This window comes from Pristiophorus japonicus, chromosome 13 (assembly GCF_044704955.1).
Source record: "Pristiophorus japonicus isolate sPriJap1 chromosome 13, sPriJap1.hap1, whole genome shotgun sequence".
Taxonomy (NCBI): domain Eukaryota; kingdom Metazoa; phylum Chordata; class Chondrichthyes; family Pristiophoridae; genus Pristiophorus; species Pristiophorus japonicus.
The window spans coordinates 150,690,168-150,715,846 of record NC_091989.1 but is presented as its reverse complement, the minus strand read 5'-3'; the positions used below and the strand labels follow the sequence as shown (position 1 = coordinate 150,715,846).

Sequence of the window (25,679 nt, the reverse complement as noted above, 5' to 3'; positions counted from 1 at the left end):
ATTAATAAGAAGCTAGGAATACACAGGGAAATAATCTTACCATACCATTCCCTTGCTGTCAGCAACAATTATCACGATGATAAAATGGACACTATAGCAACGATAAATTATAGAAAGCAATTCTTGCGAGTAATTTTTTAAAAATAATATCATTTCAGATTAGAAATAAATCTTTCAAAATTACCCATGAAATCCATAAGCAGATGGAGGGAGTCATGGGAGCGCCTGGGTGCAGTTGTGCACCTTCGTGCAGCCATTGTCAGTGTTTGCAGCATCTCAGTGCTGTAGAACACTGACAGCACAACTGTCAAAATTAATTTGCGCATGGTCCCTTTCAGGAAACTGGCTGATGACACGTAATCAAGTGACGTCATCAAACCTCCTTCCTTTTAACTGGCCAAGCACCTCTCTGGGTGGGATTAACAAGCCCAATCAGGAGAAAGTCGTGTGGGAGGCCGGGATGGAGACAACAGCGGGGCCGGGACCTGCCATCGATGTTGTCTGCCCCAGTCCCGCCGAGGTTGACGAAATCGGGCCCTACTCTCACCAAATTCTAAATTTCCTACTCTTTTCATGATGCACGTAACGTTGTAATTTGTGGTTACACTCTGTGGTGCAGCTCAATCAAACTAGTTCATTAATTACCCCAGCAATCCGGTTATCTGCTGTTTTTCTTCCTGTACGTGTCCAATAGTAGTTACTTGGTCCATCTGCAACTGGTCATGACAAGACTACTGAAGCACCTGGTTTCCAATATATAAGTTAGTTAAGTTGAGTAATTAACTACATAACGATGGTGATGTGCTTTCTCTGTGACATGCACTATTTGCATCTGAGAATAATAATAATAACTTTTATTTATATAGTGCGTTTAATGTAGTGAAATGTCCCAAGGCGCTTCACAACAGTGTTACAAGACAAAACAGATAAATTTGACACCAAGCCACAAACGAAGAAATTAAGGCAGATGACCAAAAGCTTGTTTAAAGCGGTAGGTTTTAAGGAACGTTTTAAAGGAGGAAAGAGAGGTAGAGAGGCGAAGAGGTTTAGGGAGGGAGTTCCAGAGCTAAGGGCCCAAACAGCTGAAGGCACGGCCACCGATGGTTAAGCAGTTATAATGAGGGATGTTCAAGAGGCCAGAATTTGAGGAACGCAGACCTCTTGTGGGGTTGTGAGATTGAAAAAGATTAGAGATAGGGAGGGGCGAGGCCATAGAGTGATTTGTAAACAAGGATGAGAATTTTGAAATCGAGGTGTTGTTTAACCGGGAGCCAATGTAGGTCAGAAAGCACAGGAGTGAAGGACGATTGTGACTTGATGTGAGTTAGTACACGTGCTGTTGCGTTTTGGATGACCTCAAGTTTACGTATGGGAGGCCGGCTAGGAATGAGCTGGAGTAGTCAAGTCTAGAGGTAACAAAGGCATGAATGAGGGTTTCAGCAGCAGAAGAGCTGAGGCAGGAGTGGAGGCGGGCAATGTTACAGAGGTGGAAAAAGGCAGTTTTAGTTATGCTGCGGACTAATTTCAGGGTCAAATATAACACCTAAGTTGTGAACAGTCTTGTTCGCCCTCAGATTGATGCTGGGAGAAGGATGGAGTCAGTGGTTAGGGAACGCAGTTTGTGGCGGGGATCAAAGATAATGGCTTTGGTATTCCCAATATTTAATTGGAGAACATTTCTGCTCATCCAGTACTGAATGTCAGACAAGCAATCTGACAATTTAGATACGAAGCAGGGGTCAAGAGAAGTGGTGGAGAGGTAGAGCTGGGTGTCATCAGTGTACATGTAGAAACTGACTCTCCATGTTTTCGGAAAATATCTCCAATGGGCAGCATATAGATGAGAAATAAGAGGGGGCCAAGGTCAGATCCTTGGGGGACACCAGAGGTAATGATGCGGGAGTGGGGAGAGAAGCCAGTGCAGGAGATTTTTTGGCTACGATTAGATAGATAAGAATGGAACCAGGCAAATGCAGTCCCACCTAGCTGGACGTTGGTGGCGAAGCGTTGGAGGAGGATGGAGTGGTGAACTGTGTCAAAAGCTGCAGACAGGTCCAGAAGGATGAGGAGGGATAGTTTACCTTTGTCACACTCACAAAGGATGTCATTTGTGACTTTGATGAGAGCTGTTTCGGTACTGTGGCAGGGGCGAAAACCAGACTGAAGGGATTCAAACATTGAGAAATGTCAGTTGAGCTGCTCTAAGACCTCTGCTTCCGTTAATCTGAAATTGGCCACGAGGAGAGTAGCGAGCAACAAAGAGACGATTGGCTTTCCTGATTCTCGTATTTCTGTGCGAGAAAGCATCTGCACTTCATTTGTCATATCTACACAGCTCAGTGGCAGTACTGGCTTAAGGATTTTAGGATGCCACCATTTTGGGATACAATCCAAAATGCACAATCTATGCTGCAGATAGATCCAAGAATGGCTGATACTTTACCAGATACCGATCTTTTACTCCCAAGAACAAAGAGAAATTTTTGTTGGACTTTCTTGTAGATCTTCTTGACCAGGAAAACATGACAGCTGCATTCGAAAACCTTATCTTGATTCTCCAAAGCATGTACAACATACTATGGTTAGGATGGTTCAGCTCCCCTTTCTTCACCGTCAATTGTTACTGTCACCTTATAAGAACAAAGCTGCAGTCTATGTACGATCTGAGCATTCACAGCCTCTGCTCCACTTGTTTAAACACCTGGTGAAAAATGCTGCAAAATCCTCGACCTAACCCTTAAAGTTAATTGAGCAAAAGTCCAAAACTTCCATTACTCAACATGGTCTGGTTGCATTCCACAATTTGAGGTTTGGGGTGCAATTGTCAGAACTGCTTACAACCAAAGTCATCAGACGATCATTTTATCCTCAAGTAGAAAGAAAGAGATGTGATGACTGGGAATCGAACCCAGGTCAACTGCTTGGAAGGCAACCATGCTTACCACTGCACCACCATCACACAACATCCCACACCCCAAGAAAGCGACCACAATACACCAACCTTTGTCCCATCAGTACAGAAACCGCTGTATTCTATTTAGCATTTAATTAGAGATTCTCAACTAGAAAACTGAAGTGGAAGGATGATGTTGGTATGTTTTTGTTAACTCAACAAAATAGAGGCAGTAGTGTCAACAGTATGCGTGAAGGCAGGATCACTGGAGATATTTTTCTACAATATATGCAAGTCTCAAATGTGTGAACCTTTTTAATACTTGATGTATGCATAAGAATTGACTTGCGTGAAGCTGCTGCAGTGCCATTCTATTCTTACACACAATCAGGAAAACTGAAAAAAGCAGTATAAACTGATCAATCAAAAATAGCTCTGAAAGCAATAAACTGAGACATTTTTCCAACAGAGACAAAGAAAATAAAGGAAAATCGTGCCAAATATTGGGCCAACTTTTGAGATTTTTCCTGCCAAAGCAACTGATGAGTGGGAAAAAGAATCTGCCAAATTAAGTCTTGGCATTTTGTTAATTATATTTATATTTTAGATTTCATGCGTAGTTAGTTTGTCCAAAAATCTGAAAATGTGGTGACTGGATAAAACACAGCTCCCTACTTCCAAAGGAATAAATCCAACGATGTCTCCATTCTGTCACAATGGATGATTTTGAATTCTCATTTTACTGTTTTTCCAATGGAAACTCTTGGCTCCTCGGCAGAACTTTAAAAAAAATTATCATGCAAATAGATCACATGTGTTTGATCATGTGGGAGTCTGGGACTGTAATACATGAGGTCTATAGTAGTTATTCATTGGCTGAGTCAAGTAAAATCTCATGTGACCATAAAAATGTTGGCATTTGTAAGTTTGTCTGGCTACAGAACAGATGTGTGTTGCAAAACAAAAAAAAGTGGGGAGAGAGGAAGTGTGAAGCAAAAGGAAAGAGTTGCTCAGCTGCCAGTAAGAATTAATTTATTTTAGTTTCTGCAGGTTTTAGAATCCCCAAAGTTTTTTGTTAAATTTTGTTGGACCCAAGTGACAAGGGGATGAGTTATGCCAATTGCTGTTGACTGAAAAGGTCTGTGTTTTTCAAATTTAAATGATGGAATTTGTTGTACTTTATAAATAATCAAAGTAAACCTACAAAACTGTAATTGTGTTGCGTTGGTGTGTGATAAAAGATTCAGAGAAGTCTGTACTGCATGGTTTTATTTGCAGGAGAAAGCTGCATTGCTGTGTGTGCATGTACTAATTTGTACAGGGTTGTCATCATACAGTTTCCCACAGTGCGCGGCAAGATAAGATTAGAATTTTAACCCTCAAAAACGGGTGGGTTTGGGTCCTTCGGCTGTGAAATTTTAAAAGATCTCAAACCTGAACCCAACCCGCCTTGTACCCAGCCCGCATCTGGTTTGAGCAGAGGTGGGACGGTGGGCAGGCAACCAAACCGCTCCAAGGAGGCGGTTTGTGTCATGTATCTGACATTATTATATATAACTGCATCCTAACATGCTATAAATGACTCAAATAAGATATGACCTGTAACCATCAGCATACCTTACCACCAGGGGTGCACTTGCAAGAGACAGGTATATAAGGACAGGTCTCAGGCAAGTGCAGCATTCCAGAGCTGTGAAATAAAAGTGCAGGTCCAGAGTGACCTTGACTTCACTACATGCCTCGTATGAATCTGTATTGAGGGGACAGGACTTTACAGTTTGGACATTTAATTATTATAATGAGGCTGTTTCCCTCAGATTTTATCTGCCTTCCAGTTTTACCCCGGGCCTTTTGAAATCCAGCAGCTAAAGGGAGGCGACGCCAGCTGCGTGGAAGAGGGCAAGTACCTTTCCAGCACTGATTGCGGGCCAGGAGAAGCAGGAGTATTTCCTCCTAGCCCACCAAGCTTACCTGCTTGCCCTCCTCAGCATTGCAGACACCCACCCACACAGGACTGCCAACTTTCCCCCTCAGCATTGCGGACCGTGCTCCAGGATTGGACCACGCTCCCAAATCGCAGCCGCTGCTCCCTCACCGCAGCCCTCCCAGACACACAGGAAGATCGTAGACCACCCCCACCCGCTCCCAGACTCAGGCCTACTCCGGAGCATCTCCCACCCAAAAGCCTGTCAATCAAGCTGGCTTCGGGAAGGAAATCTGCTGGGGAAAAAAGATGCACGAGTGGAGTCAAATCTCCACAGCATGCAGGGAAGCCCTGACTCCTGGGTTTCCATCCAAAACTCCTCGCCCCGCTCAGTCATCCCGCCCCAGTCAAGATCGGGAACAATGCTTTCACTTCTGTAATCTGTGGCCCGGCCATTGTATAAAGTGGGTGCAGATTACTCACTTTGTTATATGTACATGAAGCAAATTACTTTGTTTGGAATTATACAACCAAATCACAACCAACACTAGAGCATTATGGAACGAGATGTTACTGTTTGGGAGAAGTGATAACATTGATAAGAAAAGGTTTGTGGTAATTATGGGGAATTATACTCATTGGAATTCAGAAGAATGGGAGGTGATCTTATCGAAACGTATAAGATTATGAGGGGGCTTGACAAGGTGGATGCAGAGAGGATGCTTCCATTGATAGGGGAGACTGGAACTAGGGGGCATAATCTTAGAATAAGGGGCCATCCATTTAAAACTGAGATGAGGAGGAATTTCTTCTCTCAGAGGGTTGTAAATCTGTGGAATTCGCTGTCTCAGAGAGCTGTGGAAGCTGGAACATTGAATAAATTTAAGACAGAGATAGACAGTTTCTTAACCGATAAGGGGATAAGGGGTTATGAGGACCGGGCAGGGAAGTGGACCTGAGTCCATGATCAGATCAGCCATGGTTGTATTAAATAGCGGAGCAGGCTCGAGAGGCCATATGGCCTACTCCTGCTCCTATTTCTTATGTTCTTATGAATATATTCCTGCAGCCAGAACCTGAAGCCCCAAATGTAGCCATGAAAAGAAACAGAACTGAGTAGGTGGAAAAGATTCTGAAAAGGAAAGGTGAACAGCAAGAAACCGTGACTCATTTTAGAACAAATAACCTTGGAAAGCTGTTAAATTGATGAACAGGGCCTTAAGGATAGTAATTTAGGAATATCCACAGTGCCATCTAAGAAATAATTTGTAAATAAAACATCTTTCACAACCTCAGGACAGCCAGTGAGTTGAGTTTTGCAATGTGGTCAGTATTTTGTAAAAGAAAAGTGGCAACCGATTTGCACACAGCAAGGTCACACAAACCACAACAACTTGTATTTATATAGTGCCTTTAACATAGTGAAATGTTCCAAGGCACTTCACAGGAGTATTATGAGATTTAAAAATTTGACATCGAGCTGCATAAGGAGAAATTAGGGCAAAAGCTTGGTCAAAGAGGTATGTTTTAAGGAGCGTCTTGAAGAAGGAAAGGGAGGTAGAGAGGTGGAGAGGTTTAGGCAGGGAATTCCAGAGCTTAGGGCCTAGGCAACAGAAGGCATGGCCACCAATGGTTGAGCAATTTTAATCAGGGATGCTCAAGAGGGCAGAATTAGAGGAGTGCAGACATCTCGGGGGGTTGTGGGGTTAGAGGAGATAACACAGATCGGGAGGGGCAAGGCCATGGAGGGATTTGAAAACAAGGATTGAGAATTTGAAATCGAGTCGTTGCTTAACTGGGAAGCAATGTAGGTCATCGAGCAAAGGGGTGATGGGTGAGTGGGACTTGGTGCGAGTTAGGACATGGGCAGCCGAGTTTTGGATCACTTTCAATTTATGTCGGGTAGAATGTGGGAGGCCAGCCAGGAGTGCATTGGAATAGTCAAGTCTAGAGGTAACAATGGCATGGATGAGGGCTTCAACAGCAGATCAGCTGAGGCAGCGGCGGAGACGGGCGATGTTACGGAGGTGGAAATAGGCGGTCTGAATTATGCTGTGGATATGTGGTCAAAAACTCATTATCAGGGTCAAATATGACACCAAGGTTGCGAACAGTCTGGTTCAGCCTCAGACAGAAGTTGGCGAGAGGGATGGAGTCAGTGCCTAAGGAATGGAGTTGGTGGCGGGGACAAAAAACAATGGCTTCGGTCTTTCTCCATATTAAATTGGAGAAAACACCAATGAGACGTATGACCAGTTAATCTATCTTTGTGGTATTGTTTGAGTGAGGGATGAATGATGACGAGGAAGTATTTATAAGTAAGAAAAGTAACACAATAAAAACATTGGCCAATGGATTAAGTCGCTACATTAACAAGTATGTGTGCCAATGTTAGTGAAGAATATAACAATTAATGTCTGTGTATTTGCTAAAAGCACGAACACATTGGTTTACAAGACAGTACAAATATTAGGTATCTCCTGAAATGTCAAACTTACTGAATGAAATCACACCTCCACCGATTACTATTCTATTAGCTCTGCCCAATCATCACTAAAGTGATGGAAGAACTCATCAAAATGCCATCAAGCAACATATACTGCCGAAGAATCTGCTGACAGACGCTCAGTTTAGATTCCGCCAGAACCAGTTGGTTCCAATCCTGATTCAAACAAGAGCAGGATGCCAGAGAAAAGGCGAGAGCAGCTGCCCTCGACATCAATGCAGCATTTGGCCAAATATAATATCAATGAGCCCTAGCAAAAATTGATGTCAATGGGAGTTAAAGGGAAATCCCTCCCAGCAGCTGGAGTTATACCTGACACAAAGGAAGATGATTGTGGTTGTCAGAGGCCAACCAGGACACCCAGGGCACTCCAGGAGTTCCTCAGGGAACTGTCCTTAGCCCAACCAACTTCAGTTGCTTAATTCATCATTTTCCTTCCAACACAAGGTCACGAATGCGGGCTTTTGCTAACGATTTCAGTGTTCAGCTCCATTCATAACTCCTCCAATAATGATGCAGCACATACCAGCAACACAGCAGGACCTAAATAATATCCAGGCTTAGTCTGACAAGTGACAAATAACATTCTTGCCACATAAGTGCTCAGTAAAGACCATTTCCAACATGATAAAGACCAAGCATCTCCTCATGATGTTCGATAGCACCATCATTACCAATTTCCTCACCATCAGCATAGTGGATGTCACCACTGACAAGAAGCTTAACTGGCTCAACCGTATCATGCTGGGAGATAGAGGCCCTGATAAAAGGGTGCAGGGAGTCGGAGGAGCAACACACACCGGGAGATCGAGGCCCTGATAAAAGGGCGGGGGGGAGTCGGAGGAGCAACACACGCCGAGAGTTCAAGGCCGAAAGTAAAACAAAGAAGTAAAAAGAAATCGAGTGTGACATCACAGCCAAGTGGGCAAGTGATTGGCTGGCTGATTGGTGAGTAATTTTTCTTTTTTCTTTATCATTTTTCTTTTTCATCAGTAAGAAACCTTTGGCATTGTTGCCAAATTAAATAAATTTAAGGGTTAAGTCATGACAGGAGAGCTCAGACCCATGTCATGCTCCTCCTGTGCTTTGTGGAAAATCAGGGACACTGGAAGTGTCCCTGACTACTGTGTGTGGGAAGTGTATCCAGCTGCAGCTCTTGTCAGACCGCATTGCGGCACTGGAGCTGTGCATGGATTCACTCTGGAGCATCCGTGATGCTCAGGATGTCGTGAATAGCATGTTTAGTGTGTTGGTCACACTGCAGGTAAAGGTTATAAAGGCAGATAGGGAATGGGTGACCATCAGGCAGAGAATGGAGTAGGGAGGTAGTGCAGGGGTCCCCTGCGATCATCTCCCTCCAAAACAGATCTACCTTTTTGGATACTGTTGGGGGAGATGGCTCATCAGGGGAAGGCAGCAGCAGCCAAGTTCATGGCACCATGCATGGCTCTGCTGCACAGGAGGGCAGGAAAAAGAGTGGGAGAACTTTTGTGGTAGGGGATTCTATTGTAAGAGGAATAGATAGGCATTTCTGCGGCCACAATCGAGACTCCAGGATGGTATGTTGCCTCCCTGGTGCAAGGGTCAAGGATGTCTCAGAGTGGCTACAGGACATCAGGGGAAGGCAGCAGCAGCCAAGTTCATGGCACCATGGTGAACAGCCAGTTATCGTGCTGCATATAGGTGTCAATGATATAGGTAAAAAAACGGGATGAGGTCCTACAAGCTGAATTTAGGGAGCGAGGAGTTAAATTAAAAAGTAGGATCTCAAAGGTAGTAATCTCAGGATTGCTACTAGTGCCACGTGCTAGTCAAGTAGAAATAGCAGGATAGTTAAGATGAATACGTGGCTTGAGGAATGGTGCAAGAGGGAGGGATTCAAATTCGTGGGACATTGGAACCGGTTCTGGGGGAGGTGGGACCAATACAAACCGGACGGTCTGCACCTGAACCAATGTCCGAGGGGGAGTGTTTGCTAGTGCTGTTGGGGAGGGTTTAAACTAATATGGCAGGGGAATGGGAATCTATGCAGGGAGACAGAATGAAGTAAAATGGGGTCAGAAGCAAAAGGTAGAAAGGAGATAAGGAAAACTGGAGGGCAGAGAAATCAAAGGCAAAAATCAAAAAAGCCACAGTACAACATAATTCTAAAAGGACAAAGAGCATTAAAAAAAACAAGCCTGAAGGCTCTGTGTCTCAATGCGAGGAGCATTTGTAATAAGGTGGATGAGTTAACTGCGCAGATAACGGATATGATGTAATTGGGATTACGGAGACATGGTTCCAGGGTGACCAAGGCTGGGAACTCAACATCCAGGGGTATTCAATATTCAGGAAGGATAGACAGAAAGGAAAAGGAGGTGGGGTAGCGTTGCTGGTTAAAGAGGAGATTAACGCAATAGTAAGGAAGGACATTAGCTTGGATGATGTGGAAACTGTATGGGTAGAGCTGCGGAACACCAAAGGGCAGAAAACACTAGTGGGAGTTGTGTACAGACCATCAAACAGTAGTAGTGAGGTTGGGGATGGCATCAAACCAGGAAATTAGGGATGCGTGCAATAAAGGTACAGCAGTTATCATGGGTGACTTTAATCTACATATAGATTGGGCTAACCAAACTGGTAGCATTACAGTGGAGGAGGATTTCCTGGGGTGTATAAGGGATGGCTTTCTACACCAATATGTCGAGAAACCAACTAGAGAGCTGGCCATCCTAGATTGGGTGTTGTGTAATGAGAGAGGATTAATTAGCAATCTTGTTGTGCGAGGCCCCTTGGGGAAGAGTGACCATAATATGGTAGAATTCTTCATTAAGATGGAGAGTGACACAGTTAATTCAGAGACTAAGGTCTTGAACTTAAAGAAAGGTAACTTCGATGGTATGAGACGTGAATTAGCTAGGATAGACTGGCGAATGATACTTAAAGGGTTGACGGTGGATAGGCAATGGCAGACATTTAAAGATCACATGGATGAACTTCAACAATTGTACATTCCTGTCTAGCGTAAAAATAAAACCGTGAAGGTGGCTCAACCGTGGCTAACAAGGGAAATTAAGGATAATGTTAAGGAAGAGGCATATAAATTGGCGAGAAAAAGCAGCAAACCTGAGGACTGGGAGAAATTTAGAATTCAGCAGAGGAGGGCAAAGGGTCTAATTAGGAGGGGGAAAATAAAGTATGAGAGGAAGCTTGCAGGGAACATAAAAACTGACTGCAAAAGCTTCTACAGATATGTGAAGAGAAAAAGATTAGTGAAGACCAACGTCGGTCCTTTGCAGCCAGAATCAGGTGAATTTATAACGGGGAACAAAGAAATGACAGACCAATTGAACAAATACTTTGGTTCTGTCTTCACTAAGGAAGACACAAATAACCTTCCGGAAATACTAGGGGACCGAGGGTCTAGCGAGAAGGAGGAATTGAAGGAAATCCTTATTAGTCAGGAAATTGTGTTAGGGAAATTGATGGGATTGAAGGGTGATAAATCCCCGGGGCCTGATAGTCTGCATCCCAGAGTACTTAAGGAAGTGGCCCTCGAAATAGAGGATGCATTGGTGGTCATTTTCCAACATTCTATAGACTCTGGATCAGTTCCTATGGATTGGAGGGTAGCTAATGTAACCCCACTTTTTAAAAATGGAGGGAAAGAGAAAACAGGGGGTTAGCCTGACATCGGTAGTGGGAAAAATGTTGGAATCAATCATCAATCAATTCTTAAAGATGTAATAGCAGCGCATTTGGAAAGTAGTGACAGGATCGGTCCAAGTCAGCGTGGATTTATGAAAGGAAATCCTGCTTGACAAATCTTCTAGAATTTTTTGAGGATGTAACTAGTAGAGTGGACAAGGGAGCACCAGTGGATGTGGTGTATTTGGACTTTCAAAAGGCTTTTGACAAGGTCCCACACAAGAGATTAGTGTGCAAAATTAAAGCACATGGTATTGGGGATAGCATATTTACGTGGATAGAGAACTGGTTGGCAGTCAGGAAGCAAAGAGTAGGAATAATCAGGTCCTTTTCAGAATGGCAGGCAGTGACTAGTGGGGTATCGCAAGGTTCAGTGCTGGGACCCCAGCTACTTACAATATACATTAATGATTTAGACGAAGGAATTGAATGTAATATCTCCAAGTTTGCAGATGACACTAAGCTGGGTGGCAGTGTGAGCTATGAGGAGGATGCTAAGAGGCTGCAGGGTGACTTGGACAAGTTAAGTGAGTGGGAAAATGTACGGCAAATGCAGTATAATGTAGATAAATGTGAGGTTATCCACTTTGGTGGCAAAAACAGGTAGGCAGAATATTATCTGAATGGTGACAAGATTAGGAAAAGTGGAGGTGCAACGAGACTCGGGTGTCATGGTACATCAGTCATTGAAAGTTGGCATGCAGGTACAGCAGGCGGTGAAGAAGGCAAATGGTATGTTGGCCTTCATAGCGAGAGGATTTAAGTATAGGAGCAGGGAGATCTTACTGCAGTTGTGCAGGGCCTTGATGAGGCCAATCCTTGAATATTATGTGCAGTTTTGGTCTCCTAATCTGAGGAAGGACATTCTTGCTATTGAGGGAGTGCACCAAAGGTTTACCAGACTGATTCCCGGGATGGCAGGACTGATATATGAAGAAAGACTGGCTTATATTCACTGGAATTTAGAAGAATGAAAGGGGATCTCATTGGAACATATAAAATTCTGACGTGATTGGACAGGTTAGATGCAGGAAGAATGTTCCCGATGTTGGGGAAGTCCAGAACCAGGGATCACAGTCTAAGGATAAGAGGTAAGCCATTTAGGACTGAGGTGAGGAGAAACTTCTTCACTCAGAGAATTGTGAACCTGTGGAATTCTCTACCACAGAAAGTTGTTGAGGCCAGTTCGTTAGATATATTCAAAAGGGAGTTAGATGTGGCCCTTATGGCTAAAGGGATCAAGGGGTATGGAGAGAAAGCAGGAATGGGGTACTGAAGTTGCATGATCAGCCATGATCATATTGAATGGTGGTGCAGGCTCGAAGGGCCGAATGGCCTACTCCTGCACCTGTTTTGTATGTTTCTATATTTAAGACTATGTCTACAAGAGCAAGGCTGAGTACTCTGTGACCAATGGCTCACTTCATGACCACTTAAATCCTCTCCAACATTTACAAGTGTAGCCGATTGAAACAGGCCTAGGACCCAGTGGTCAATGAGACACACAGACCAGAGCTTAATATTGAAAACAACTGAAATTTATTCATTCATGGCTGTTGTGTCTTTAAGTGCAGAGATGAATGAAACAGTAACAGGGACTACTTTCCAGCATATACATTCTCACTCTTAGCCCCTTCTGCTCCAATATCTCCCAGCTGAACCAAACCCACAAAAGACCATCACCTCGATATTCTACATCAACATCCATCAAGCAAACCAAGCTTTGAAAGTCTCCTTTCGCAGCGCAGAGGTAAACCATACCGAAAAAATCCACCTATTTAGGAGTCACGCTTGATCGCACCCTGTCACACAGACAACATCTCCAGAATGTAGGGAAGAAACTAAAGAGTAGGGTCAACTTGATCCAGTAACTCGCCAGATCTACTTGGGGAGCAGAGATCCCTCCCTCCATATAGCAGCACTCGTCCTGGTGTACTCTACAGCGGAGTACTGCTCTCCGGCATGGCTATCAAGTCCGCATGTCAAACCCGTTGATGTCCAGATTAATTCTACTATGAGAATTACCACCGGTACTTTTTTATCGACACCAATACATTGGCTGTCCATGCTTGCAAACATCGCACCACCACACCTATACCACGAATATGCAATCTCCAGAGAATACAAACTCTACACCAGCAAAGACATGCCGTTCCAGGCCAACTTGAACAACCTACCACCAAACCATTTCAAATCTAGAAGGCCATTTGGGGTCGCTGCCGAAGCCCTACAGCGATCTCCCCTCAGCCTTGATGACCGATGGCGAAATGCTTGGAAGAACTGAGACATACGGAATGGATTCATTGAAGAAGACCCCACAGTACAACCTGAAGGATCAAACCTTCCTCGCAAACAGTAGACAATCATCAACTGCCTCAGAACTGGTCATGATAGATACTGCTACCTTCTCCATAGATGAAAGACGATTAAAGCATCCCCATCATGTGACTATGGAGCTCCCAATCAGACCCTGGAGCACATCATTGAGCACTGCCCTCAGAGGAAATTTGCAGGCAGCCTATCAGGTATCCATGCTGTTACACCGGAATCTTTGGCCTGGATATCTGACTTCGATATTGGCATTTGATTTGCTTTCCTACTACCATACGAAAGACGATGATGACTGAACTATTTCCCTGCCTTTCAACCTACTAGGAGTCATTCCTGATTGACCTTAATTGCCTTTAAGCATTTTCTAAGGCTATACTGCCTTGGCTTGGTCATTCTGGCATTTTATATAATTTCTTAAAGTGGTAACCGTAGAGCGGATACAGAGTTCTCAAAAGCCTATAGCTCACATATCATCCCCCCTCACTCTGTTACACAAGGATCCATTCAGGAATACGATGGAATCCTCACTCACCTAAATGGGTGTAACCACAACACTCAAGAAACTCAACACCATGCAGAACAGAGCAGTTCACTTGATCGATGCCCCTACTACTGAACTCAATGTCTGGACCAAGGGTGCACTGAGGTCTGGAGCTGAGCGGTCCTGGCAGAACCCAAACTGAGTATCGGTGAGCAGGTTATTGGTGAGTAAGTGCTGCTTGATATCACTATCGACGGCATCTTCCATCATTTTGCTGATGATTGAGAGTAGATTGATGGGGATGTAATTAGCTGGATTGGATTTGTCCTGCTTTTTGTGGACATGCCATACCTGGGCAATTTTCCACTTTGTTGGGTAGATGCCAGTGTTGTAGGTATACTGGAACAGCTTATCTAGAGGCGCGGCTGGTTCTGGAGCACAAGTCTTCAGCATTACGGCTGGGATGTTGTTGGGGCCCATAGCCTTTTCTGTATCCAGTGTGCTCAGCCATTTCTTGATTTCACGTGGTGTGAATCGAATTGGCTGAAGACTGGCTTCTGTGATAGTGGGGGCCTCAGGAGGAGCACAAGATGGATCATCCACTTGGCACTTCTGGCTGGAGATAGTTGCAAACGCTTCAGTCTTCTCTTCTGCACTCACATATTAGGCTCTACCATCATTAAGAATGGGGGTGTTCATGGAGCCTCCATTGTTTAATTGTTCACCACCATTCATGACTGGATGTGGTTGTGGGATCGCTTAGCTCTATCTATAGCATCCTGCTTGCACTGTTTAGCATTTACATAGCTTCACCAGGTTGGCACCTCATTTTTAGGTATGCCTGGTGCTGCTCCAGGCATGCTCTTCTACACTACTCATTGAACTAGGGTTGGTCCCTTGGCTTGATGGCAATAGTAGAGTAAGGGATATGCCGGGCCATTAGGTTACAGGTTGTGGTGCAATACAATTCTGCTGCTCCTGATGGCTCATGGATGCCTTGTTTTGAGCTTCTGGACCTGTTCTGCATTTATCCCATTCAGCAGTATGGTGGTAGTGCCACACAACACGATGGAAGGTGCCCTCAGTGTGAAGATGGAACTTCGTCTCCACAAGGATTATGCGGTGGTCACTGCTATCAATACTGTCATGGACAGATGCATCTGGGAAAGGTAGATTGGTGAGGATGAGATCAAGTAGGTTTTTCTCTCATGTTGGTTTTCTAACCCCCTACCGCAGGCCCAGTCTGGCAGCTATGTACATCAGCACACAGCCAGCTCGGTCAGTATTGATGCTGCTGAACCACTCTTGGTGAACAACATTGAAGCCCCCAACCCAGAGTACATTCTGTGCCCTAGCTACCCTTAGTGCTTCTTCCTAGTGGTTTTCAACATGGAGAAGCATTGATTCATCAGTTGAGGGAGGGTGGTAGGTGGTAATTAGCAGGAGGTTTCCTTGCCCACGTTTGACCTGATGCCATGAGACATCATGGGATCGGAGTCAATGTTGAGGACTCCCAAGGCCATTGCCTCCCGACTGCATACCACTGAGCAGTCTGGTTGTACTGTCCTGCTAATGGGACAGGACCTACCCAAGGATGGTGATGGTGGAGTCTGGGACCTTGGCTGAAAGTTATTGTTCTGTGAGTATGACTATGTTAGGTTATTACTTGACTATTCTGTGGGACAGGTCTCCCAATTTTGGCACAAGTCCCCAGATGTTAGTGAGGAGAATTTTGAAGGATAAACTGGGCTGAGTGTGCCTTTGTCATGTTCAAATCAGGTGTCCAGGTTATCAACATTTGTTATAGGATATATAAAAAAACTTCTGAGTGTTTTACATTGGTAGAGGCTCAATGACAGTTCATGTAAACAGATTTATTTATGCAGCTGTAATTGCAATGGATAAAGAGGTAATATATTCATTTATTTTCTAGGAATTATTCAAAAAAGTATTTACTTTACTGTCTCTCTGGTGATCTCGTCTTTCAAAATCTTTCATTGAAAATGCTTACCCTTTCCCCACTTCCAAATCGCAGCTATTCTCCTACCACAGTCATGCAAAACCAACCATCTGACTCAGTGTGAATCTCTCCATGTTAATATATATAAAATATAATGTCTTGTACGCAGCACATACTGCCATGCATGCAAAGTGACAGTCATACAAAATACCCTGCTAGGCTCAGCTACAAAGTTACCAGTAAGATTTACTTGCAGTTATTTCATTTTGGATGAAAGTGATGAGATAATTCCTTTCAATTCCGTTTATCATGCAAGTACATCACACCCCAGCCAACTCTCGCTCCCCAAAAGCTCTCAGCATACTGAAACCTAATTTTTCCCCGACACCCGAGCCCATCTAAATACTCTCACACCCCAACTGCCCGTTTCAGTTGCAACAACACAACCTTGTAATGTGAACAATGCCATGAAAAATCTACTATTAATAAAAGAGTGTAATCTGAAGCCTCACTATAATATTGCAGATAATTTTTCAAACTTATTGCAAAGAGATACTGCCAGGAAAGGTATACATTTCCAAAATTGGTGTATTTGAAATCATCAATTTCAGGCATGAGTTATGTCATTTACTACCATAATTCTGGCAGCCTACAAGGGGCTCTGTAAATGAACTCAATTGTACTACCATAGATATAGCAAATCGCACAGGCATCATAAATACCAACACGGCAACTTTCTACATCAACATTTTGATATGTCCTTACTATACGGTATAAATGCACACGAGGCCCATACTTGAGAGAAGGTCACTCTGTGACCAGTTACCTTTTTATTACCAAGACCTCAAGTGATGAAGGTGAGTGGAACTTTCCCTTTTATATCTGAAAGTCCAGCTTAGGAGTGTCTCCCACAAGTTCACCCCCTTGTGGTCAATGTTCTCAAGGTGTACAACTTAGGTCAGCTTATACATGGGTTACAATGATAGTTGAATACATGACATCACCTCCCCCCCCCCAAAGTCTTATTGGGATCACAGGTTAAGTCTCTCTGGTGGTTTACGCTCCCTTGTAGAGCGCCTGAGTTGGGCCTCCAGTTGTTGGGCGCTGGCCTGAGTGTCTGCTGTTTGCGGTGCCTCAGGCTGTCCGGACTGCCCACAGTGACTGGGCTCTCCTCCACTTGGTTCCGGTGTTCGGTCACCTGTGGTGGAGTAAACTCTACATTGTGTTCTTCCTCTGCTTCTTCTATGGGGTTGCTGAACCTCCTTTTAGTTTGATCCACGTGTTTGCGGCAGATTTGTCCATTGGTAAGTTTAACTACCAAAATCCTATTCCCCTCTTTGGCAATCACAGTGCCTGCAAGCCATTTGGGGCCTGCAGCATAATTAAGGACAAAAACAGGATCATTAACATCAATACATCGCGCCCTTGCATTCCTGTTATGGTAGTCACATTGTGACTGACGCCTGCTCTCAACAATTTCTTTCATAGTGGGGTGTATAAGGGACAACCTGGTTTTGATCATCCTTTACATTAGTAGCTCTGCGGATGGAACCCCTGTGAGCAAGTGTGGTTGGGATCTATTGGCCAACAGGAGGTGTGATAAGCGGCTTTGTAGGGAACCCCCTTGGATTCTGAGCATCCCCTGTTTGATTATCTGCACTGCTCGTTCCGCCTGGCCGTTTGAGGCCGGCTTGAATGGTGCCGTTTGGACATGGTTGATTCCATTGCCTGCTATGAGTCCTGGAATTCAGTGCTTGTGAAGCAGGGGCCATTGTCACTAACCAAAACATCCGGTAGACCATGGGCGGCGAACATTGCCCGTAGACTTTCTACCGTGGCAGAGGATGTGTTTGAATTTAAAATGGCACACTCAATCCATTTGGAGTAGGCGTCTACTACAACCAAAAACATTTTTCCCATGAAAGGACCTGCTTAGTCCACATGGATGCATTACCATGGCTTGGCGGGCCAGGACCAGGGGCTAAGAGGGTCTTCCCTGGGTGCGTTGCCCAGCTGAGCACACGTGTTGCACCTGCGAACACACAGTTCCAGGGGGGAGGGGAAGATGAAGAAGAATGGAAGAGCAAAAGTAATAGGGGATTCGATAGTTAGGGGAGCAGACAGGCGTTTTTGCGGCAGCAGACGTGACTCCAGGATGGTATGTTGCCTCCCTGGTGCCAGGATCAAGGATGTCACCGAACAGCTGCGATACATTCTGGGGGGAGAGGGTGAACAGCCAGAGGTCATAGTCTATATTGTTACCAATGACAGATAGAAAGAGAGATGAGGTCTTGTAGACAGAGTTTAGGGAGCTAGGAGTGAGATTAAAAAGCAGGACCCCAAAGGTAGCAATCTCCAGGTTACTGCCAGTGCCACGTGCTGGTGAGTACAGAAATAGGACGATAGAAAAGATGAACGCGTGGCTGGAGAGATGGTGCAGGAGAGAGGGCTTTATATTCCTGAGGCATTGGGACGGTTTCTGGGGGAGGTGGACCTGTACAAGCCAGACGGGTTACACCTCAACAGAGATGGAACCAGTATCCTCGCGGGAGGGTTTGCTTGTGCTGTTGGAGAGGCTTTAAACTAACTTGGCAGGAGAATGGGAATCGGAGAATAGATTCAGAGGGAAGAGAAACAAAGCTGGAATTGGGCAGCAGAAAAATAGAAAGTGAATTTGGAAGACAGAGGAAACAAGGGCTGGAACATAGACAACAAGGAAGTTTGGCACCACTAAATGGTATATACTTCAATGCAAGGAGTATAGGGAATAAGGCAAATAAGCTGAGAGCACAGATAGACACGAGAGTACGATATTATAGCGACTACTAAGAAATGGCTGAAAGAAGGGCAGGTATGGCAGCTCAACATTCCTGGTTACAGGGTTTGCAGACGGGATAGAGAGGGGGGGTAAAAAAGGAGGGGGTTCGCAGTATTAATTAAAGAAACAATTACAGCTGTGAGAAGGGATGATATGTTAGAGGGGTCATCAAACAAGGCCCTATGGGTTGAATTTAAGAACAAAAAAGGGGCAATCACATTATTGGGTGTGCACTATAGCCCCCCAAAACAGCCAGAGGGAGATAGAAAAACAAATATGTCGGTAAATTGCTGCGAAATGCAAAAACTAGAGAGTTATAATAGTGGGGGATTTCAACTACCCATAGTCCTCAATTAGGGTAAAGCCAATTTTGCTGAGCTAAGATGGGATTTGGCCAAAGTGGACTGGAACTGGCTACTTGATGGTAATTCAGTGTCAGAGCATTGGGAGGCATTCAAGGAGGAGATCCTGACGGTGCAGAGCAAGTAGGTTCCCTTAAAAAAAAGGGTGGGGCTAACAAACTCAGAGCCCCTTAGATATCAAGGGACATACAGGGAAGCTTATGACAGATATCGGGAACTCAACCTGCAGAAACTCTAGAGGAATATAAGAACTGCAGGGGTGCAATTAAAAAAGATATCAGGAAAGCAAAGAGAGCGCATGAAAGAATGCCGGCAAGTAAAATCACGGAAAATCCAAAGATGTTTTATAAATACATTTAGAGACCATAAAGACAGATGTTTGAGCGACAAGGGAGTAAAGGGTTATGGGGAGCGGGTAAGGAGGTGGAGCTGAGCCCAAGATCAGATCAGCCATGATCTTATTGAATGGCGGAGCAGGCTCGAGGAGCCAAATGGCCTACTCCTGCTCCTATTTCTTATGATCTTATGAAAGCTGTGTGTGGAGGCAGAAGACGTGGGTATGATTCTTAATTAATATTTTGCATCTGTTTTCACAAAAGAGAGGGACGATGCAGACTTCACAATGAGGGAGGAGGAATGTGAAATATTAGACGAGATAAATATAGAGAGAGAGAGAGGAAGTATTAGGTGAGTGGGCAAATGCATGGCAGATGAAGTATAATGTGGATAAATGTGAGGTTATCCATTTTGGTGGTAAAAACAGAGAGACAGACTATTATCTGAATGGTGACAGATTAGGAAAAGGGAAGGTGCAACAAGACCTGGGTGTCATGGTACATCAGTCATTGAAGGTTAGCATGCAGGTACAGCAGGCGGTTAAGAAAGCAAATGGCATGTTGGCCTTCATAGCGAGGGGATTTGAGTACAGGGGCAGGGAGGTGTTGCTACAGTTGTACAGGGCCTTGGTGAGGCCACACCTGGAGTATCGTGTACAGTTTTGGTCTCCTAACTTGAGGAAGGACATTCTTGCTATTGAGGGAGTGCAGCGAAGATTCACCAGACTGATTCCCGGGATGGCGGGACTGACCTATCAAGAAAGACTGGATCAACTGGGCTTGTATTCACTGGAGTTCAGAAGAATGAGAGGGGACCTCATAGAAACGTTTAAAATTCTGACGGGTTTAGACAGGTTAGATGCAGGAAGAATGTTCCCAATGTTGGGGAAGTCCAGAACCAGGGGTCACAGTCTGAGGATAAGGGGTAAGCCATTTAGGACCGAGATGAGGAGAAACTTCTTCACCCAGAGAGTGGTGAACCTGTGGAATTCTCTACCACAGAAAGTAGTTGAGGCCAATTCACTAAATATATTCAAAAGGGAATTAGATGAAGTCCTTACTACTCGGGGGATCAAGGGTTATGGCGAGAAAGCAGGAAGGGAGTACTGAAGTTTCATGTTCAGCCATGAACTCATTGAATGGTGGTGCAGGCTAGAAGGGCTGAATGGCCTGCTCCTGCACCTATTTTCTATGTTTCTATGTTTCTATTAAGGGGCTTAGCTGCTTTGAAAGTGAATAAATCCCCAGGCTCGGATGAAATGTATCCCAGATTGTTAAGAGAAGCAAAACAGAAAATAGCAGAGGCTCTGACCATCATTTTCCAGTCCTCTCTAGCTACAGGTGCGGTGCCAGAGGACTGGAGGACTGCTAATGTTGTACCTTTGTTTGAAACGGGAGAAAGGGATAGACTGAGTAATTGCAGGCCAGTCAGCCTAACCTCAGTGGCAGGAAAATTATTGAAAAAAATCCTGAGGGACAGGATAAATCTTAATTTAGAAACACATGGACTAATAAGAACATAAGAAATAGGAGCACGAGTCGGCCATACGGCCCCTCGAGCCTGCTCCACCATTCAATGCGATCATGACTGATTCGATCATGGACTCAGGTCCACCTCCCTGCCCGCTCCCCATAACACCTTATTCCCTTATAGTTTAAGAAACTGTCTATTTCTTTCTTAAATTTATTCAATGTCCCAGGTTCCACAGCTCTCTGAGGCAGTGAGTTCCACAGATCCACAATCCGCTGAGAGAAGAAATTTCTCCTCATCTCAGTTTTAAATGGGCGGCCTCTTATTCTAAGATTTTGCCCTCTAGTTCTAGTCTCCCCATCCGTGGAAACATCCTCTCTGCATCCACCTTGTCAAGCCCCCTCATAATCTTATACATTTCGATACGATCACCTCTCATTCTTCTGAATTCCAATGAGTAGAGCCCAACCTACTCAACCTTTCCTCATAAGTCAACCCCCTCATCCCCCAGAATCAACCTAGTGAACCTTCTCTGAACTGCCTCCAAAGCAAGTATATCCTTTCGTAAATATGGAAACGAAAACTGCACGCAGTATTCCAGGTGTGGACTCACCAATACCCTGTACAACTGTAGCAAGACTTCCCTGCTTTTATACTACATCCTTTTTGTGATAAAGGCCAAGATTCCATTGGCTTTCCTGATCACTTGCTGGACCTGCATACTAACCTTTTGTGTTTCTTGTACAAGTACCCCCAGGTCCCACTGTACTCCAGCACTTTGCAATCTCTCTCCATTTAAATAATAACCTCCTCTTTGATTTTTTTCTGCCAAAGTGCATGACCTCAACATTATACTTCATCTGCCAAATTTTTGCCCACTCACTTAGCCTGTCTATGTCCTTTTGCAGATTTTTTTGTGTCCTCCTCACACATTGTTTTTCCTCCCATCTTTGTATCGAGGACAGTCAGCATGGATTTGTTAAGAGAAGGTCGTGTCTGACTAACTTGATTGAATTTTTCGAGGAGTTAACCAGGAGGATTGATGAAGGCAGTGCATATGATGTAGTGTATATGGATTTTCGCAAAGCTTTTGATAAGGTTCCACATGGCAGACTACTCACAAAAGTAAAAGCCCATGGGATTCAGGGCAAAGTGGCAAGTTGGATCCAAAATTGGCTCAGAGGCAGGAAGCAAAGGGTTGACAGGTGTTTTTGTGACTGGAAAGCTGTATCCAATGGGGTTCCGTAGGGCTCAGTGTTGGGTCCCTTGCTTATTGTGGTGTATATCAATGAGTTGGACTTGAATGTTGGAGATATGATTAAGAAGTTTGCAGATGACACTAAAATAGGCTGTTTGATAATGAAGAATAAAGCTGTGGCCTGCAGGAAGATATTAATGTACTGGACAGGTGGACAGAACAGTGGCAAATGGAATTCAATCCGGAGAAGTGTGAGGTAATGCATTTGGGTAGGTCTAACCATGCAAGGGAATACTCATTAAATAGTACAACACTGAAAAGTGCAGAGGAAAAAAGGGACCTTGAAGTGTAGGTCCACAGATCCCTGAAGGTAGCAGGCCAGGTAGATAAGGTGGTTAAGAAGGCATATGGAATAGTTGCCTTTATTAGTCAAGGCATGGAATACAAGAGCAAGGACATTATGCTTGAACTGTAAAAAACACTGGTTCGGCTGCAGCTGGAGTAATGTGTGCAGTTCTGGTTACCACATTACAGGAAAGATGTGATTGCACTGGAAAGGGTGCAGAGGAGATTTACAAAAATGTTGCCTGGACTGGAGAATTTTGGCTGTGCGAAAGATTGGAGATGCTGGGTCTGTTTTCTTTGGAACTGAGGATGCTGAGGAGAGACCTTGAGGTGTATAAAATTATGAGGGGCCTGGATAGAGTGGATAGGAAGGATCTGTTTCCCTTGGCAGAAGGATCAACAACCAGGGGACTTAGATCTAAAGTAATTGGGGGGAGGTTTAGAGGAGATAGGAGGGGAAATTTCTTCACCCAGAGGGTGGTACGGGTCTGGAACTCACAGCCTGAAAGGGTGATAGAGGCAGAAACTCTCACCACATTTTTAAAATACTTGGATGTGTACTTAAAGTGCTGTAACCTACAGGGCTACGGACCAAGAGCTGGAAAGTGGGATTAGGCTGGATAGCTCTTGGTCGGCCGGAGCGGACACGATGGGCCGAAATGGCCATCTCTGTGCTGTAAATTTCTATGATTCTATGATTTGCTTGGATTGCTTGGATTGCTTGGAAATAATAAGACAAAGGCAAGATTAGTCAATTCATGTCCCAAAAGGTATTAATTATATTTTACACTGATTTCCACTTAGAACCAGGCAGTTTCACAGTACTTTAGGATAAAACCTGGTTTACTAATTGGATCAGGAGGGATAGACCTGCCAATGGGGGCAGGGATTCTTCCCACTGAACTCCAGATAACACTATAGGCCAAAGATATAATGGGTTGGATGGTACTAGCTGAACAGTCAGCAGGAAGCTTACCAGTAACCTGCATGGTTTTAATTAGTTAAATTTCAGCAGGTAAACCCACTACATATTTGAGGGATCCCTCCAAACTGCACGCAGGTCCTCCGGACTTAAGTGGCAAGGTGTTCTCCATATTATGAGAACGAAAATCCTACAAGTAGGTATAAATGTCTTCTTGCATTGAAGACTCTTGAACACAGTGGGGTTTCTGTTCATCCTTACCACCTAGGCGTTAAGCATCACCTAGGTAGAGCACAGAGAGGAAAACTGGAGGGAGAGAATTGCCTGCTCTTAATGGACTGCCTGATTTTGCTTCCTCTGCCATTGATTAAAATAGAAGAAAGATCAAGTGGTTTAATTGGGGGTGTGCAATCTTCCCCGTCCGAATTTCCACTTGCTCTTTGATGAAAATCTAGCTCAGATTGGTTGATATTTTGTAGTTTCCATGTGTGTTAGACATCCACCTGACCAAAAAGAAGCAGTTTTTAATCTGCTACTGTGCCAAATTCCATAGTTCAATTTGCATTTTTCATAATTTCCATTTAAGTTTGGGGCAGCCACTCAGCATTTCACATCGTATGATGAGGTGAGACATTGTTATTTTTTCATGTATAAGGAAATGTTCTTTATCTGTGAGGTTATGAGTCACATAGAAATTAGATTACTAGCTAAAATTTACACACAGTCCCTGTCAACTTTTGCATTTAAATTCCAATGTCCATATTTATAATAGAAACTACCTATGCAAACTTGTTGCGCTGTAATTACATCCTCCCACTAATAACAGGGCTGTACGCTTCAGTTTTGGACCTCCCAGCTTCTCAGCCTGTACCACAGACAAACTTTTAATCTCCAACCATCTCTACTTCTCTCTTTTGAAATTGGTGTCAGATTTACAATGTAACCCTCCATAATGATATAAAATCTAAATATTGGATAAAAATAAGCACAGAATACATGACTTTAAAATGGCGACTGAATATATTTGCACATGCACTAACCCAACTTCACCTGTAGACTACACTCAAAATGACAAAAACGATTGTCTGTGACTCTTTGACAAGGGTGCATTATCCCTGCTTATCCTCACTGCGGCTTTCAACACGGTCATCCACACCATCCTCCTCCAACGCCTTTCGTTTGTTGCCCAACTCAGTGGGACTTCCCTCACTTGGTTCCACTCATAGCTATCTGTTTGATGCCAGAGTATCTCTATTAAGTGTTTCTCTTCAATCTTGCACTATTACCCACCCCAGGATCCATATTTAGCCTTGTCCTCTTCCTCACCCTGGAAGTAGTCTGAAAAATTCTGATAGAAGGGATATTTTAAAAAGAATTTTAACATTGAAATTATTGACATGGCTGTTTTCCAAAATAAAAGGAAAAATCTGTTTTAGAATCAGACATGTGTCAGAAAGCACATTGTATTGAAGGAGTTAAAATGACTTGGAACAATATTGAATACTGAGTGCCTCAATTCCATGTTTATGCATTTCTAAGTGAGTCAGGCATGTAGAATTGGTGTCTATCCAATTTATTTCAGGGAATAACAGGAACAGCCAGACAGTTAAGGCCAACACATAGTGAAAAAATAGTAGCAATCGTACAAAAAATTATGTAGTTCAAAAGGATCAGTCATACCTCAAGAATCTGTACAATTTTTATAAATATATACAACTAAAATCGTGTCTTTAGAATTCTGCTGCATCGCAAAGCCAATTTCTGCCGCAAGCCCAATCAAATTCTGAGGACCAAGAATATAAATTCTGTCCGGGATTTGTGAATCTCAGCATAATGATTTTTAAATACTAAAACAGCACTAAAATTTTGTTCAGAAAAATATGCTTAAAAACAGCTATTGTGCTTAGCCTTCCACGCTCTATAAATTGCTGGTTTTTTTTTAAAGAGTACCAGCTGTTATTTAACACCTAGTTGGTTCATCTTTTCACTTCGCCATCAATTAAGCGACAGGCAATATTGGTAATATCTGTTGTACCAATCTGTGGTGTTCTGAATCTGAATGGTGTCAGTTGGTTTTTAATTTATTAGTCCCCACACATTTCACTATGGACTCAAAGTTCCTGAAAAGCCAGAGCAAAGATCACTGCGGTTAAATAATCCCATTGTATTTCAGACCTTGTACACTTCTGTAGATGAGCTGTGCAACTGTGAAATGTGTGGGGATTCTCGAGTTGGGGAAATGGGGAAACCTTTTGCTTTTCACAGCATCAAGCACCGGGTGCCTTAACTATCATTATACTTAACGCAACCTGAATAAAACATTTGATATGAGGTACATTGAGTCGAACACTGCTATAACACAACATGAATGAACAGCAATATTTATCAGTAGCAGAGAGGGAAACACATTGTTTTACACCTCTATGGTTACAAACTGAGTAAA

General features: G+C 43.8%; 1 long non-coding RNA gene and 1 other non-coding gene across 2 annotated transcripts in view; both read right to left on the bottom strand.

Annotated features, from left to right (window-relative positions):
• Nucleotides 1–25,679, bottom strand: part of LOC139278315 (uncharacterized) — a 336,524-nt gene that overhangs the window by 192,707 nt on the left and 118,138 nt on the right. The gene's annotated exons all lie outside the window — the stretch shown is intronic.
• trnag-ucc (transfer RNA glycine (anticodon UCC)) lies at nucleotides 2,888–2,959 on the bottom strand. The gene has a single exon. It is a non-coding gene; the product is annotated as a tRNA-Gly (tRNA).